The 17,932-nt window shown below is 39.4% G+C and overlaps 1 long non-coding RNA gene across 2 annotated transcripts in view; it reads left to right on the top strand.

Annotated features, from left to right (window-relative positions):
- The first annotated feature begins 7,520 nt into the window (after positions 1-7,520).
- Positions 7,521-17,932, top strand: part of LOC132010165 (uncharacterized) — an 85,526-nt gene continuing 75,114 nt past the window's right edge. Inside the window, exon 1 of one of the 2 annotated variants that reach the window (XR_009402184.1) lies at positions 7,521-7,773. This is a non-coding gene — a long non-coding RNA (uncharacterized LOC132010165). The remainder of the gene's footprint in view (positions 7,774-17,932) is intronic. The other variant, XR_009402185.1, reaches the window with a different exon arrangement.

Raw genomic sequence — 17,932 nt, 5'->3', positions numbered from 1 at the left:
CTTTATCTAGGCTATATCCATTTGAAAGTAACTGCATATATCGTTAGGATATTGGGTTATGCAGAGATAACAAACAACTCCAAATACCTGTGGCTTCAAGTAATCAAGTTTTATTCCTCATTCAATCATGTGTTCTTCAGAAGTTAGAGTCATCATAACTGCTTAGGGATGAAGGTTGAGAGACTAACCCTCACTTGCTCTCAACTGCCTATCTTGAATGTGGCCAGCTACCATGCCAGAAGGACCAAAAAAAAAAACACAAACAAACAAAAAAAAAACAAAAACAACAACAAAAAAAACCCCACAACAGTTGAGCATCTCCCACTGGCCATTCAATCCTCCATCCTGGAAGTGACACATTTCATTTAAGCTTATGGCTTATTAACCAGAAATAGTCACATGGCTATACCCATAGGGACACCTGGAATCTCCTGGAACTCAGAGAACTGGATATACATGGCAGAATATGCTGGCTACCTGAGTAGATCTCTGATCTACTAGATCATTCCCACTAGAACACTTCTTCTAGCAACTCTTTTTAACAACCTTCCCAGGATTCTCTAGAGTGATTCTTATTAATACCATGCCAGAGTGTAAGACAACCTGTTTATCTTATGCTCTGTCTTTGTCCAAACTCAACACAAAAGCACAGTCACTGCACTATCCCTTAGCACATTTCTCCCCTGTCTGGCCTCTGTACTGCCTTGCAGCTCTGACCTAGGACTTGTACTGTTTCTGGGTATCAAGCCATGACTTCTCCATCACATTCACTTCCTGCTCTCCCTCAAGAGCATCAGCATCTGAAGGGAATGGGTAAAGGTCATTTCTGAGATCTACGAATCTGGACTCTTGTTTTTGTTTTTTGTTGTTTTGTTTTTTTTTTAAGATTTTATTTATCGATTTTAAGTAAACTCTACACCCAACATGGGGCTTGAACTCACAACCCTGAGATCAAGAGTCGCCTCTTCTACCCATTGAACCAGCCAGTCATCCCTGAATTTAGATCCTTGTAAAGGAAAAAAAAAACTTTTAAGGTTTTATTTATTTATTTTACAGAGAGAGAGAGGTCACAAGCAGGTGGAGAGGCAGGCAGAGAGAGAGAGAGAGAGGAGGAAGCAGGCTCCCCACTGAGCAGAAAGCTCGATGTGGGGCTCAATCCCAGGACCCCAGTATCATGACTGGAGCCGAAGGCAGATGCTTTAACGCACTGAGCCACCCAGGCACCCTGTAAAGGAAATTTTGTATCACAGAATCCTAAATTACTTACACTACTTAAAAAAAAAAAAAAAGTCTCTTAAGCCTGGCTTCTCATATCCAAAGATTCCAGTTTGAAGGCAGCAAATGGCAGTGGAGCACAAGAGGTATGACTCTGTAGTTAGAATGCGACTCTGAACACCAGAGTAAGGATCACCCATGCCCTTGGTCTGTTTCTTTGTTTGTGACGATATGGCTCTATGAGCTGTGACCACCTTTCATGGAAAGGGATTTTAAGATTTTCTTTGTTGTGTTTATCTTAGTTTTTTTTGTTTGTTTGTTTGTTTGTTTGTGTTTTTTAGCACCCAACATTGAGAATGAGAAAATGGGCTTATAGTTGGTAGTTTGGTTACCTGCACTCTGAATGTGATGGCAATTGACTTATTACACGTATATTTATTTTTTTATCTATTTATTTAATTATTCTTGAAGTATAGTTGACATACAGTTTTATACTTGTTTTAGGTGTACAACACAGTGATTTGACAATTCTATACATTCCTCAATATTCACCACGGTAAGTGTGTCACCATCAATCACCATACAAAGTTATTAAAATATTATTGACCATATTTCCCATGGTGTACTTCTCATCTCTGTGAGTCATTTATGTATAACTGAGAATTTGTACCTTTTTTTTTGTAATTTTAAATTTTGTATAAAAATATAATATATTTTTATCCCCAGGGGTACAGGTCTGTGAATCACCAGGCTTACACACTTCACAGCACTCACCATAGCACATACCCTCTCCAATGTCCATAACCCCACCCCCTTCTCCCAATCCCGCTTCCCCCAGCAACCCTGTTTGTTTTGTGAGATTAAGAGTCACGTATGGTTTGTCTCCCTCCCAATCCCAATCCAAATCTTGTTTCATTTATTCTTCTCCTACACACTTAAGCCCCCATGTTGCATCACCACTTCCTCATATCAGGGAGATCATATGATAGTTGTCTTTCTCCGCTTGACTTATTTCGCTAAGCATGATACGCTCTAGTTCCATCCATGTTGTCGCAAATGGCAAGATCAAGATTTCATTTCTTTTGATGGCTGCATAGTATTCGATTGTGTATATATACCACATCTTCTTTATCCATTCATCTGTTGATGGACATCTAGGTTCTTTCCATAGTTTGGCTATTGTGGACATTACTGCTATAGACATTTGGGTGCATGTGCCCCTTTGGATCACTACGTTTGTATCTTTTGGGTAAATACCCAGTAGTGCAATTGCTGGGTCATAGGGCAGTTCTATTTTCAACATTTTGAGGAACCTCCATGCTGTTTTCCAGAGTGGTTGCACCAGCTTGCATTGCCACCAACAGTGTAGGAGGGTTCCCCTTTCTCCACATCCTTGCCAGAATCTGTCATTTCCTGACTTGTTGATTTTAGCCATTTTGACTGGTGTGAGGTGATATCTCATTGTGGTTTTGATTTGTATTTCCCTGATGCCGAGTGATATGGAGCACTTTTTCATGTGTCTGTTGGCCATCTGGATGTCTTCTTTGCAGAAATGTCTGTTCATGTCCTCTGCCCATTTCTTGATTGGATTATTTGTTCTTTGGGTGTTGAGTTTGCTAAGTTCTTTATAGATTCTGGACCCTAGTCCTTTATCTGATATGTCGTTTGCAAATATCTTCTCCCATTCTCTCAGTTGTCTTTTGATTTTGTGAACTGTTTCCTTTGCTGTGCAAAAGCTTTTGATCTTGATGAAATCCCAATTGTTCATTTTTGCCCTTGCTTCCCTTGCCTTTGGCCATGTTCCTAGGAAGATGTTGCTACAGCTGAGGACGAAGAGGTTGCTGCCTGTGTTCTCCTCAAGGATTTTGATAGATTCCTTTCGCACATTGAGGTCCTTCATCCATTTTGAATCTATTTTTGTGTGTGGTGTAAGGAAATGGTCCAGTTTCATTTTTCTGCATGTGACTGTCCAATTTTCCCAACACCATTTATTGAAGAGGCTGTCTTTTTTCCACGGGACATTCTTTCCTGCTTTGTTGAAGATTAGTTGACCATAGAGTTGAGGGTCTATTTCTGGGCTCTCTATTCTGTTCCAATGATCTATGTGTCTGTTTTTGTGCCAGTACCATGCTGTCTTGAGGATGACAGCTTTATAATAGAGCTTGAAGTCTGGAATTGTGATGCCACCAACTTTGGCTTTCTTTTTCAATATCCCTTTGGCTATTTGAGGTCTTTTCTGGTTCCATATAAATTTTAGAATTATTTGTTCCATTTCTTTGAAAAAGATGGATGGTACTTTGATAGGAATTGCATTAAATGTGTAGATTGCTTTAGGTAGCATAGACATTTTCACAATATTTATTCTTCCAATCCAGGAGCATGGAACATTTTTCCATTTCTTTGTGTCTTCCTCAATTTCTTTCATGAGTACTTTATAGTTTTCTGAGTATAAATTCTGTGCCTCTTTGGTTAAGTTTATTCCTAGGTATCTTATGGTTTTGGGGGCAATTGTAAATGGGATTGACTCCTTAATTTTTCTTCTGTCTTGCTGTTGGTGTAGAGAAATGCAACTGATTTATGTGCATTGATTTTATATCCTGACACTTTACTGAATTCCTGTACAAGTTCTAGCAGTTTTGGAGTGGAGTCTTTTGGGTTTTCCACATATAGTATCATATCATCTGCAAAGAGTGATAATTTGGCTTCTTCTTTGCCGATTTGGATGCCTTTAATTTCCTTTTGTTGTCTGATTGCTGAGGCTAGGACTTGTAGTACTATGTTGAATAGCAGTGGTGATAATGGACATTCCTGCCATGTTCCTGACCTTAGCAGAAAAGCTTTCAGTTTTTCTCCATTGAGAATGATATTTGCGGTGGGATTTTCATAGATGGCTTTGATGATATTGAGATATGTGCCCTCTATCCCTACACTTTGAAGAGTTTTGATCAGAAAGGGATGCTGTACTTTGTCAAATGCTTTTTCAGCATCTATTGAGAGTATCATATGGTTCTTGTTCTTTCTTTTATTGATGTGTTGTATCACATTGACTGATTTGCAGATGTTGAGCCAACCTTGCAGCCCTGGAATAAATCCCAATTGGTCGTGGTGAATAATCCTTTTAATGTACTGTTGAATCCTACTGGCTAGTATTTTGTTGAGTATTTTCGCATCTGTGTTCATCAAGGATATTGGTCTATAGCTCTCTTTTTTGATGGGATCCTTGTCTGGTTTTGGGATCAAGGTGATGCTGGCCTCATAAAATGAGTTTAGAAATTTTCTTTCCATTTCTGTTTTTTGGAACAGTTTCAAGAGAATAGGAATTAGTTCTTCTTTAAATGTTTGGTAGAATTCCCCCGGGAAGCTGTCTGGCCCTGGGCTTTTGTTTGTTTGGATATTTTTAATGACTGTTTCAATCTCCTTACTGGTTATGGGTCTGTTCAGGCTTTCTATTTCTTCCTGGTTGAGTTGTGGTAGTTTATATGTTTCTAGGAATGCATCCATTTCTTCCAGATTGTCAAATTTGTTGGCGTAAAGTTGCTCACAGTATATTCTTATAATAGTTTGTATTTCTTTGGTGTTAGTTGTGATCTCTCCTCTTTCATTCATGATTTTATTTATTTGGGTCCTTTCTCTTTTCTTTTTGATAAGTCTGGCCAGGGGTTTATTAATTTTATTAATTCTTTCAAAGAACCAGTTCTGCTCCTAGTTTCATTGATTTGTTCTATTGTTTTTTTGGTTTCTATTTCATTGATTTCTGCTCTGATCTTTATGATTTCTCTTCTCCTGCTGGGCTTAGGGTTTCTTGCTTATTCTTTCTCCAGCTCCTTTAGGTGTAGGGTTAGGTTGTGTACCTGAGACCTTTCTTGTTTCTTGAGAAAGGCTTGTACTGCTGTATATTTTCCTCTCAGGACTGCCTTTGTTGTGTCCCACAGATTTTGAACCGTTGTATTTTCATTATCATTTGTTTCCATGATTTTTTTCCATTCTTCTTTAATTTCCCGGTTGACCCATTCATTCTTTAGAAGGATGCTATTTAGTCTCCATGTATTTCGGTTCTTTCCAAACTTCCTCTTGTGGTTGAGTTTTAGCTTCAGAGCATTGTGGTCTGAAAATATGCAGGGAATGATGCCAATCTTTTGATACCGGTTGAGTCCTGATTTAGGACCGAGGATGTGATCTATTCTGGAGAATGTTCCATGTGCACTAGAGAAGAATGTGTATTCTGTTGCTTTGGGATGAAATGTTCTGAATATATCTGTGATGTCCATCTGGTCCAGTGTGTCGTTTAAGGCCTTTATTTCCTTGTTGATCTTTTGCTTGGATGATCTGTCCATTTCAGTGAGGGGAGTGTTAAAATCCCCTACTATTATTGTATTATTGTTGATGTGTTTCTTTTATTTTGTTTTTAATTGGTTTATATAGTTGGCTGCTCCCACGTTGGGGGCATAGATATTTAAAATTGTTAGAGCTTCTTGTTGGACAGACCCTTTGAGTATGATATAGTATCCTTCCTCATCTCTTATTATAGACTTTGGCTTAAAATATAATTGATCTGATATAAGGATTGCCACTCCTGCTTTCTTCTGATGTCCATTAGCATGGTAAATTCTTTTCCACCCTCCTCACTTTAAATCTGGAGGTGTCTTCGGGCTTAAAATGAGTTTCTTGTAGGCAACATATAGATGGGTTTTGTTTTTTTATCCATTCTGATACCCAGTGTCTTTTGATTGGGGCATTTAGCCCATTAACATTCAGGGTAACTATTGAGAGATATGAATTTAGTGCCATTGTATTGCCTGTAAGGTGACTGTTACTGTATATTGTCTCTGTTCCTTTCTGATCTACCACTATCTCTTTGCTTAGAGGACCCCTTTCAATATTTCCTGTAGAGCTGGTTTGGTGTTTGCAAATTCTTTCAGTTTTTGTTTGTCCTGGAAGCTTTTAATCTCTCCTTCTATTTTCAATGATAGCCTAGCTGGATATAGTATTCTTGGCTGCATGTTTTTCTCGTTTAGTGCTCTGAATATATCATGCCAGCTCTTTCTGGCCTGCCAGGTCTCTGTGGATAAGTCTGCTGCCAATCTAATATTTTAACCATTGTATGTTACAGACTTCTTTTCCCAGGCTGCTTTCAGGATTTTCTCTTTGTCACTAAGGCTTTTACTATTAGGTGACGGGGTGTGGGCCTATTCTTATTGATTTTGAGGAGCGTTCTCTGAACCTCCTGAATTTTGATGCTTGTTCCCTTTGCCATATTGGGGAAATTCTCCCCAATAATTCTCTCCAGTATACCTTCTGCTCCCTCTCTCTTTCTTCTTCTTCTGGAATCCCAATTATTCTAATGTTGTTTCGTCTTATGGTGTCACTTATCTCTCAAATTCTCCCCTCGTGGTCCAGTAGCTGTTTGTCCCTCTTTTGCTCAGCTTCTTTATTCTCTGTCATTTGGTCTTCTATATCGCTAATTCTTTCTTCTGCCTCATTTACTCTAGCAGTGAGAGCCTCCATTTTTTATTGCACCCCATTAATAGCTTTTTTGTTATCAACTTGGTTAGATTTTAGTTCTTTTATTTCTCCAGAAAGGGCTTTTATATCCCCGAGAGGGTTTCTCTAATATCTTCCATGCCTTTTTCGAGCCCGGCTAGAACCTTGAGAATTGTCATTCTAAACTCTAGATCTGACATATTACCAATGTCTTTATTGATTAGGTCCCTAGGCTTTGGTACTGCCTCTTGTTCTTTTTTTTTGTGGTGAATTTTTCCATCTTGTCATTTTGTCCAGATAAGAGTATATGAAGGAGCAAGGAAAATACTAAAAGGGTGGCAACAACCCCAGGAAAATATGCTTTAACCAAATCAGAAGAGATTCCAAATCGTGAGGGGGGAGAAAGGGGATAAAAAGAGGTTCAGGAAGAAAGAAAAAAAAAGGAAAAAAGAAAAAAAAAAGAAAAGAATTTTAAAAAGAAAATGAATAAAGAAAAGTATAAAAACGAAAAAATATATATGTTAGATAAACTAGTTAAAAATGTTAAAAGAAAGGGTAAAAGTTAAAAAAACATTTTAGCAGAAGAAGATAAAAAAAAATGAAAAAGAAAAAAAATTAAATTAACTGCAAGACTAAAAAATCACAGGGAGAAAGCCATGAGTTCCGTGCTTTGCTTTCTCTTCTTCTGGAATTCTGCTGCTCGCCTTGGTATTGAAACTGCACTCCTTGGTAGGTGAAGTTGGTCTTGGCTGGATTTCTTGTTGATCTTCTGGGGGAGGGGCCTGTTGTAGTGATTCTCAAGTGTCTTTTCCCCAGGTGGAATTGCACCACCCTTACCAGGGGCCAGGCTGAGTAATCCTCTCAGGGTTGCTTTCAGGAGTTTTTGTTCCCTAAGTGCTTTCCATAGAGTTCCGGAGGATGGGAATGAAAATGGCAGCCTCTTGGTCTCTGGCCCAGAGGAGCCAAGAGCCCAGGGCCCCACTCCTTAGTGTGCCCTCAGAGAACAGCGCCCAGTAACTCCTGTCTGCCTGACCTCCGGCCGTGCCCCGGAGTCACCGAGCCTGCCACCAGTTCAAGGTAACCCCAAGCTGTGAGCTTACTGTCGGCTCTGTTTCTGTAGCTGGCTTCCCCGTTCCAATACCTGCAAGCTCTGCGACACTCAGACACCCCCAATCCTTCTGTGACCCTGCGGGACCTGAGGCCACGCTGACCCCGCATGGGCTTCGCCCTGGTTTAGCCTCTGGAGTGATGTCCCTCAGTGGAACAGACTTTTAAATGTCCTGATTTTGTGCTCTGTTGCTCCTCCACTTGCCAGGAGCCGGCCCCTCCCCCCGGGGTCTATCTTCCCGTAGCTTTGAATTCACTTCTCCACCAGTCCTACCTTTCAGAAAGTGGTTGTTTTTCTGTTTCTAGAATTACTGTTCTTCTTCTCTTCTATCTGCTGATGGATTTGCAGGTGTTTGCAATCTTTAGATAAGCTAGCTAGCTGATCTCCTGCTAGCTGAAGTAGTCTCAGCCTGCTACTTCTCCTCCATCTTGACTCATTTCTCGCATTTGTACCTCTTAATCTCCTTTTCCTATTCTCCTATCCACCCACCTCCTTCTCTCTGGCTACCACCAGTCTTTTCCTCTGTATTTATGAGTCTGTTTCTGTTTTGTTTCTTTATTTTATTTTTAAGATTCTGCATATAAATGAAATCATATGGTATTTGGCTTTCTCTGCCTGGCTTATTTTACTTAGCATAATACCCTCTAGATCCACCATCCATGTTATCATGAATAGCAAGATTTTCTTCTTTTTTAAATGACTGAGTGACAGCCCATTGTGTGTGTGTTTTCATCTTCTTTATTCATTTATTTATTGATATACACTTAGGTTGCTTCCATATCTTGGCTATTGTAAATACTACTGCAATGAATGTAAAGGTGCATTTATCTCTTCAAATTAATGTTTTTGTTTTCTTTGGGTAAATACCTTGTAGTGGAATTACTGGATTGTATGTTGTTTCTATTTTTAATTTTTTGAGGAAACTTCATACTGTTTTTCACAGCGGCTGCACCAATTTACATTCCCCAAACAGTACGTGAGGGTTCCCTTTTCTTCACATCATCACCAACACTGGTTATTTCTTGTCTTTTGATACTTGCCATTCATTACAGGTGTTTCCCCAAAAGGTTCCTTAATTAAGAGGCTTTAGATGTACATGTGTTTGATTGTAGGTACAACATTCAAAATTAAAAAGGGAAAAGCCAGATTTTCTAATTTTTTCATGGTACTTTAGGATTTGAAAGTCTTTTCTTCCCCTCCCTTTTTTTTTGTTTTAATAATCATGATTTGAGTTTCAAAAATCTTTAATATCTCTCTGAGATACATACTAGTGTTCTGCAATTTCTTTGCTTTTAGCAAATAATCAGTTCTTTCACCTGTATAATGTAGGGATCTGATAGAAAGAAAAAAAAATGACTCCAGTAAGAGGCTGCTTTGGGTAAAATCTTCACAAGGATTCTTTCTTTTTTTCCCAAACAGAACCTTAAAATAAATTTGGAGTGTGGAGCAGAGTATAATGGTGACAGCAGCGTGCCTGCTGCCTACCAAAAGTTGAATTCTGTGTCAGGAATGATAATTACTGGCTCTGAAGCAGAAAAACTATCTACTCTGTCCTGATTACTAATTAATCAGGTGCTAAAGGCATTTAAACCAGTGACCTTATTTCAGGGATGGAAGTTACAAAGTGATGCTTAAGATTTAAAGGGACACTGGGTCCTTCTCCTCGCCCCCCCACACTGCCAAAAGGTTAAATGCAGTATGAAAATAATTCTGTGTGTGTGTCTGTGTGTGTGTGTGTGTGTGTGTGTGGATGAGAGAGAGAGAGAGGGAGGGAGAGATCATTGTCTTATTCTCATTGAAGCAGTTTAACAGAGAGAGTGTGGCTTTCTGAAGGCTCAGATTCCAACTATAGAATGATATCCTTGGAAGGGTCCCTGCAGATTACAACATTCTACTTCCACATTGAAAAATAAGTCAGGTTTATTTTAATAGATGCTTTGTTGGCATTTAAATTGCCTGGATTCTGTCTTTATGTAATGCATGCTTATTATTGGTAAAACTTTGAAAAATTGTGGAAAACAAAGCAGAAATATTTAGAATGCTACTGCTTACATTTTGTTATCTCTTTTCCATATATTTTATATTTTTTTTCTTATTGACAGGACAACGTTTTAAATCACACTGTACCTTTCTTCTATAATCTGATATTTTTACAATTGTTTTTTTGTGGTTTGAAATTTACTTTGTCATATGACATGTTACTGGGTGATACTCAATTGAAAGAATGTAAAAAATACATTTACACAGTCCCTATTATGGGACATTTCTATGATTTCAACTCTTCACTCCTATAATATTGCATTTTATATAATTACTAGTGTACATCTCTAATTATCTGTTAGGATAAATGGTTAGAAATTGAATTAGTAGGTCAAGGGACATAAATATTTTTAAGGCTTTTGATATATTACTAAACTGCTGTTCAGAAAGTCTGTACCAAATTTTATCTGTACCAGCAGCATATAAAAGAACCCTTCTCTATAACCCTCAGCAATAGTGAATATTAACCTACTTAAAAATCTTTTATCAATGGATAGGTGATCATGAACTTTTCTTATTTCAATTTGCATTTCTTTACTTTTTTTTAAGATTGAACATTTATCAAGAATTCTTATGGATGCTTTTCTCAATTGTCTATGAATGTGCTTTCTCTAGTTTCCCTTTGAGCTGTTAAACATTTTATTGATTAATAGAAATTTCTTTTTTTTTTTTAAAGATTTTATTTATTTATTTGACAGACAGAGATCACAAGCAGGCAGAGAGGCAGGGAGAGAGAGAGAGGGAAGCAGGCTTCCTGCGGAGCAGGGAGCCCGATGTGGGGCTCGATCCCAGGACCCTGAGATCATGACCCGAGCCGAAGGTAGCAGCCCAAACCACTGAGCCACCCAGGCGCCCCAATAGAAATTTCTTTATATGTTAAGGTTATTAGCCTCTTTATCTTATATAATACAAACCTTTGCTCTAGATTGTTATTTACACTAGAATTTCTTTTGTCATTTTCTGTGCTAAAATGAGTATATAGGCTTTTAGTTATAATATTTAAGTATGTAACCTAGAGAAAGGAATTTTTTTTTCTGGGACTCAGTTGCTTTGTCTGTAAAATGTGTGTGTGGGGAGAGGGAGGCATGGGGGCATGGGTTGGGAGGAACAAACTAAAGAGATTGGATGAAATAATCTGTTACATCTCTTTCAGGTCTAAAAGTTCTGTGATTCCATTACTTCTCAATTCTATCCTAATTACCACATATAATCAAGCCATATGGTACTTTTTTTATCTGATAAATTTGGGGCAAGAATTACCATTGCTTATTAAATCTTGGTGCTACAAATTCAGGGTTAATTTTCTTTTAATGAAGAAACTTCTGCATGACCCCAGGGCTTTTTTCTTCTGTTAAATTGTTATGAACCGTTTCCATTTTAAAAACACCAATGGCTTTAATGAGTTAGGCCTGCTACTTTCATAAAATTGCAGCTAATGAATGACCTTGCAGACAGAAATGGGCAACACAATTACAGTCACCAAAGTTTTCTTCATGACTTTGAGCCTGTTTACCATTTTCATCCTGTGCGTGGACACACAGAGCCTCAGAAAATTAAATACAGAATCCACTTGTGGCTGCAGTGTTAATAGAAGAGACAGAGTAGTTTATACCTGAAACCATGAGCAGGGACGTCTGCTTTGAAGGAGATACTGTGGCTTGTTCATAGATGGTTCGCATGGTGATTTACAGCTAGGAAGCTTGGAGATGTCTGGATTTCTAGATTTGTATGTTCCATGGAATATTCTCTATTTTTATATTTTAGTTGGAGTAGCTTAGAGAAGTCCCAAAGCAATATTTTTATTTTTTATTATTATTTTTTTTTGTATCAGAACAGCATGGTTCTTCATGGTACTGCAGTGTTGAACAGGAAGGTCTTAAACCTGTATATGTGGTCTACCTTCTTAGATCATAGGACGACGCTACCAGGAGCTGAGGGAGTCTCCATTTTTAGACTAATTTTTTGGGTATCATTTTAAAAAATTTGTTATTGGTCATCAACTATAGAAATTGGCCTTCCCTGTAGAAAATGTCTATAAAGAATCCTGACTCCAGGTTGTTTCTCATTAAGGTGCTGTGTTTCCTGCTTTGTTCAGGATAGTTATTTATTTATTTATTTATTTGACAGACAGAGATCACAAGTAGGCAGAGAGGCAGGCAGAGAGAGAGGAGGAAGCAGGCTCCCTGCTGAGCAGAGAGCCCGATGCAGGGCTGGATCCCAGGACCCTGGGATCATGACCTGAGCTGAAGGCTGAGGCTTTAACCCACTGAGCCACCCAGATGCCCCTGTTCATGATAGTTTTGAAAGATGCATCTTACAGTCAATTTTTCCCAGAAAATCTTAATTTATAATTATCTAGAATCAGTACTTTATTTCTAGTTAAAATGTTTCCTTCTCCCCAAAAATCCCTGGAAGGAGACCTGGAGAGATCTCTTCAGGAAATCGCTTCCATGGGCTGAAATATCCTGAATTCCTGCTACTTCTCTGAATTCCAGACCCCAGACCCACTTAGTTGTTGGTACTTTTCTTCCTTTTATCCCTGACGATTCGAAGATGGTTCTGGCTATATTTTGGTTTATGAACTAGTGTGGTACGTATGATATTTTAGAAAGCTTCTTAATTAGGTCTCAATGTTAGTAAGTTCTCCTTCACTCTTTCACCCTTTTATCATAGCCAACGAACCTGGAGTCTGGAAGAGGAAGATACGACACAAGGGAAGGGAGATGGGAGGGACAAGTGAGGGACAAGTTCCTGATAGCATTTTGAGGATTGTTGGGAGAAGAGGGGGAGAGGCAAGACAGATGAGGTGAGACTGAGCTCTGGCTCCGAGCTCTGGCTCCTTTCTCTGGCTTTGGCCCGGGCATGGCGATCAGGCAAGCCTAACCAAATGATGTGGGCAGAGTTTTCCTTGATTCATTTTGGGATTCTAGGAGAAGATCTCAGCTTGCTCTACTACTAACCTGGGGCTGGTCACAACTGAGAATGCTGCATGGCCTAGCATAGCAAAGATCTGCATTTTCCTTTGGCTGGTTGTCACATAGAATCTAGAGGTTGTCACATGTTTGCATGGCACATGTAAACGTAAGCTGACTCTGACTGCATACCTTCCTAGCACAACAACGATAGCACTTGTAATAAATACTTACATAACACTTACATGTGCCAGGTGCCACTCAAAATACTTCATCTTTGTTCACTCGTCCTCATAGCAACTCTGAGAGGTAGATGCTGTTATTATTAGTCCCTCCCCATTATATAGATGAGGAAACACAGACACAAGGATATTGAATAATTTATCCAAGGTCTCAGATGGGAAGCAGTGATCTGGAATCAGGCAATCTGGTGTCTGAGTCTGGAGGATGATCATGGTTAAGAGTGAAGTGGTCCTCTAACCAAGGCCTACGGTGCCAACTGCCTGGGCCAGACACCTCAGGATGCCCATCACCAAGGGTCAGCTGAGAAGCTTGTGGAACCCTAGTTGGATGAAGAGGTAGATAAGTGGTGGACTAATCTTTACTGTTTAGCAAGGGTCGTTAGAGGGTTCAACAATGAGGAGAACTACACAAGGAACACAAATACATGTGCGCCACTCCCTTTACCTGCTGCTCTAATAGCTTATCAGTCTCTGTCACTTACCCACTGCCAACTTAAGGAAGGAAGGAAGAAGGGTAAAGAACAGCCTTATTAGAGTGAGACTGTGTGGCCTAAGTTGATGTTTCAGTGATGGGGTTGGCCCGGGATTAGTCTATTGGACTAATTACTGGACTGACAATTTTTTCTGCCACTTTTTGGGTGGCATCCAGTAGGGAAGCTAAATCTTTATGGAGAAGTTAAGGGAGCAGCAATTTCTTTGCACATCTGTATAATGTAAGCACTCAAAAGACTGGAAGTAATTTTCTTTTTTCTGTGCATAGAAGGTACTGAAATATAGGTTTTTTTTAGCATCCATGGGGGCAAAATAAATTCTAGGTATATTATTATCGTTTTCCACTAACCAGAGTGGAAAGTGGAAGTATGACTCAACCAAAATTATCTAAGTGGTTTCTGTTTTGTTTTCTATGTAAAAATGATTATAATTACATGACTCCTGAATTATTTAAGATGACTATATTGCATTTTTCTTTGAAAATGACCATTAGAACACAAATCCCTTCAGCCACACAATTTATTCTGATGACAAAGGTAGAAACCAATTACGTTTCTATTTCTGGAAAGATAAGGGACAGTAAGACCATATAGGACAATTGCTTAATTTAAGAAATATAGATATAGATAGATTATGACATTATCTATCTATCCATTTATCTATCTATGACTCTCCTGACTATTACATAGATAGTGGAGGGAGTTGGTGAACAACACAGTTCAGACATGCCAGAGTCTGACCCAACAGGATCTTCAGCTGTACTTTGGGATTCTCAGGCAGGATCTACTAAAACAACCGGAGAGCAATTTAGCTAGACAGGCCAAATTCTCCCCTTCACACTCCGGCTTTGTGTGTCTCTGTAAATTATTTTTAGTAGGTGCTGTAATTGTGGTTAAGCGTGGAGTTTACCAAAGCTCTTAAACATGAACCTGTCGAACAGCTTTACTTGGACAGAAGTTTCTCAAGGGCTACAAAACAAATATTCAGGCAGGAACAAACCTGCCTGGGATGCTTCACTCAAGGCCTAGGCTTGGGGAAAATGCTAGCATTGACTTCCATATCGCCTCCTTCAATTTAACTGAAATTAAAAAGCAAATTACGATGAAATCATTTGCCACAATCTGGTTCAGTGTGGTTTTCTAATTGTTTGTGTTGGGGACTAAGCTCAAAGAGGAAGTGGGGCAAGGAATGAATCCCTTGTAGACAGGAGACACGTTGATGCTGTTTAAAACTCCTGTCAGGGTCTGGTTTCTGAATTCCAAATAGAATGCTGCTTTACATGAGGAGTGGAAAAGAAGTGACCTAGGGCATCTATTTGGGGGCACTCTGTTGACACAAGATGGAGGAACAGACCTTTGGTGGATTCTTCTAAGAGAGCATTCAGCATTTTGCTCTAAATATAAAACCGTAACAGTCATTTGCTTGTTTTTGCAGAGGAGAATCTGACACCTACAAATAAACAGATTTTGGTCATCATGCACGTAGGAAAGCCAGACTCCATACTTATGATTCAGAGCTGTTTGCTTTGGAATGCTGCATTTTCACTTCGCAAGTTGGGTGAAGTGAAGTTGTTGTCTTTCTAGGCCCCCTTCCTCCTACATCCCAAACTTCAACCCCAGGCAGTTTTCCGTGATATTGAACAGCTGCTCCTTTCCAGTTGCTAAAGGTTTATGCCATGGCTCCGTATTTATCTTGGACACTCCACTGGGTTGAGCTTATTATCTTACTGCATTGCCATTGCAGAATTTATTGAATAAAAGGGGGCTGCTGCTGGCTGTGAGCTGAGTGGGAAGTCCAGAGTTTCAGAGTCCTCGTGAATTAGGGCACCAGATGCATAAGTAAGATAAACCTGTTACCCCTCTAGCCCTTGGGATGAGATTTCTCTCTTCTGAATGCACCTTCTGCAGAGTTAACAATTTAGATTGAATTAGTTCAGAACACAAGAAGGCAATTTTCATTTATAAAGGGATTAGCTTTTTTTCCTTTCTTTTTCTTAGGCTAGAACAACAATCTAAACACAAAGATAAATTGAAATGGGATTTCCTTTTTAAATGGCTTTCACTAATACAAATAATAATAAGAAAGGAAAGCTATTTAGGGGATGCTGAACGGCCTCTGACCAAGGCATTTTAATAACTGTAGGTAATAAATTTAAGGTTTTAATTTGGGATGCTGGTATTTTTAACTGCTTTACAGAAATATATCCACATGGACTGATGAGGCCTATTAGGACCCTTTCTCCAGGAAGACTCACGGAGGTGTTGATCTCTCAGGTGCTAGGGTGACATCCTAGGGCTGCAGAGATGTGACCTGGAAAGGAAATAGTCTTTGGCTTAGAATAATTTACATTCCTAATGCACCTTAATCTGTAAAAGGTTGGGCTGAATGCTTTATACTGGGGAAACTCCTATTCATGCTATAAAATATAATCAAATGAATTTCATGGTAATGAACTACTCAGGTTTAATGAATTTTTTTTTTAAATGTGGAGTTAATGTTCTATTTTAGAATTACTTTTGTCCAGTGAGTATTTAAGTGAGTGATTACTCACTTAAATATTCTATGGAGTCTTTCATAGATGCCGGGAAAATGGAGATAAAATGTCCTTCCCTCATTTCCATTTGCTTAAGAAGCACAATTATTAAAAATAAGCTCTATGGAGATTCTAACACGTTGAGACAATTCATACGTCTCCGTAGCTCGGGTGACTTCTGAAGGAAATCGCACGGACTCGAGTTGCCACCTGCTCCTCTGGTCACAGATTAATAACATCTGACCAAGCATGAAGGCATGCTGAGGCCATCTGCCGTCACACAGAGCAGAATGTGTCGCAGCTTCCTCAAGCGGAGCTCTGACTAACGGCATGGCTCCACTCTCGGTCAACAGTCATCCTATCGAGCTGCGTGACCCAGTTCTTTCGATAACAGGAATTCAGTTCTCATCTCGGTCAAACCAGAGCTACGGAACCTGCTCGGGAATGGCTGAGCTGTTAGGCCAGCTGTATACTTTTGTGATAATTATGAGCGCTCTTCTCTGTTTACGTAGTAAAAGGATGTCAGATGAGAGCTTTTGCGTTTGTCCCTGTGCATCGATGTGGGGCACAAAGCTAATAAATACATACTGAGAACATCCATATTTTAAAATAAATTGGATTCTCTCTCCTCCACACTTCCTACCCCCTTCACCATCACCATCACAGTCATCACAACTGTGGCTGCTGTTCTCTTCACCAAGGTTTCCATATGCTCTGGCCTTTTGGTTCCAAGGAGCAGAGAGCTGACTCTGTAGCAATAGAAACACGTGGGATTTTAGAGAATGATGAGAGAGAAGAAATTCCTGCTCACCTGGTATCATACTAGGAAGGTTGTTAGACATCAGTGACTGGACCCTTTCCTACCCTGTCCCCCTCAGGATGAGGACAGATCCCCAGCACCATCATCACTAACATTCCAAAGGAAGCCCACGTGAGAGCCATAGAGTGGTGGGTGCAGGAGAGATGGCATTGGCCCAAGGACTACAAGGACTTGTTCTTGTTCTGAAAATAACAACTGGGCCACCTAGCGCAACCTCTTTGATCTAACAGTGTTTTAGGTTTTTTTGCTGAAAAATGAGGGGACTGGAATTGATGGTTTTCAAATCGTGTCATAAAATTTCAGAATGGTGCCTCTAGGACTGCTGGCCAGATCTCATCTCACCCAGAGTGAGAATAGTTACCGGGCAGTGAAGCTGCTACTTTCTGATCGTGAGGATGAAGGCCTGTACATGAAGATTTGTGGACCTGGGCCCCTGAGGAGATCATCTAAGTGCCATCTTGCCTTTTCTACACTTCTTGTTGTGCAAAACAATGCACTTTTTTTCTCTTCTCTCTAGCATTCCTTGACCCCCAACCCCTACCCCTCCTCCCCCCACCGTCTTCAAACAATGCACTCCTGTATAATGGAGCTACTCTTCTTTTTCTGTTGCAGATTGCTGCAGGCATTTCTGAGGAAAACAGCATTGAACTTAGTACTGCTCAATACTGAGTACTGAGTACTGAGATCAATAACCATAGTTAGCATTCATCTAGTATTTTGTAACCATCTTCAGTACAAACCTTGTTTTTCTTTTAATGGGGGCATTTTTAGCCCCCCTGCAGATAATATTGTTTTAATGTTCTTTTATAAATGTCTTGTTTTTAGATGACTAATCTGAACACAATATTTATAACCCACCCCTTCCTTTCATACCAATAACACAGAGAAGGTGATTTCATGAATCAAAATGTGAAATATAAAACCAGAGAAACTGCTCCCTCACTGACAACGAGTATAGTTAAATATGATGATTTTTAGACTAAAAGGAGGATTCTCTTATGCCCTAAATTAACTAACTTCTTGTGAAGGTTTAAATAAACAGAAATTTACTTCTTTCTGCTTTTAATAAAGCAAATACAATTATTTCTT

Source organism: Mustela nigripes, chromosome 2 (assembly GCF_022355385.1).
Source record: "Mustela nigripes isolate SB6536 chromosome 2, MUSNIG.SB6536, whole genome shotgun sequence".
NCBI lineage: Eukaryota > Metazoa > Chordata > Mammalia > Carnivora > Mustelidae > Mustela > Mustela nigripes.
This window is presented reverse-complemented; position numbering and strand designations above follow the sequence as displayed.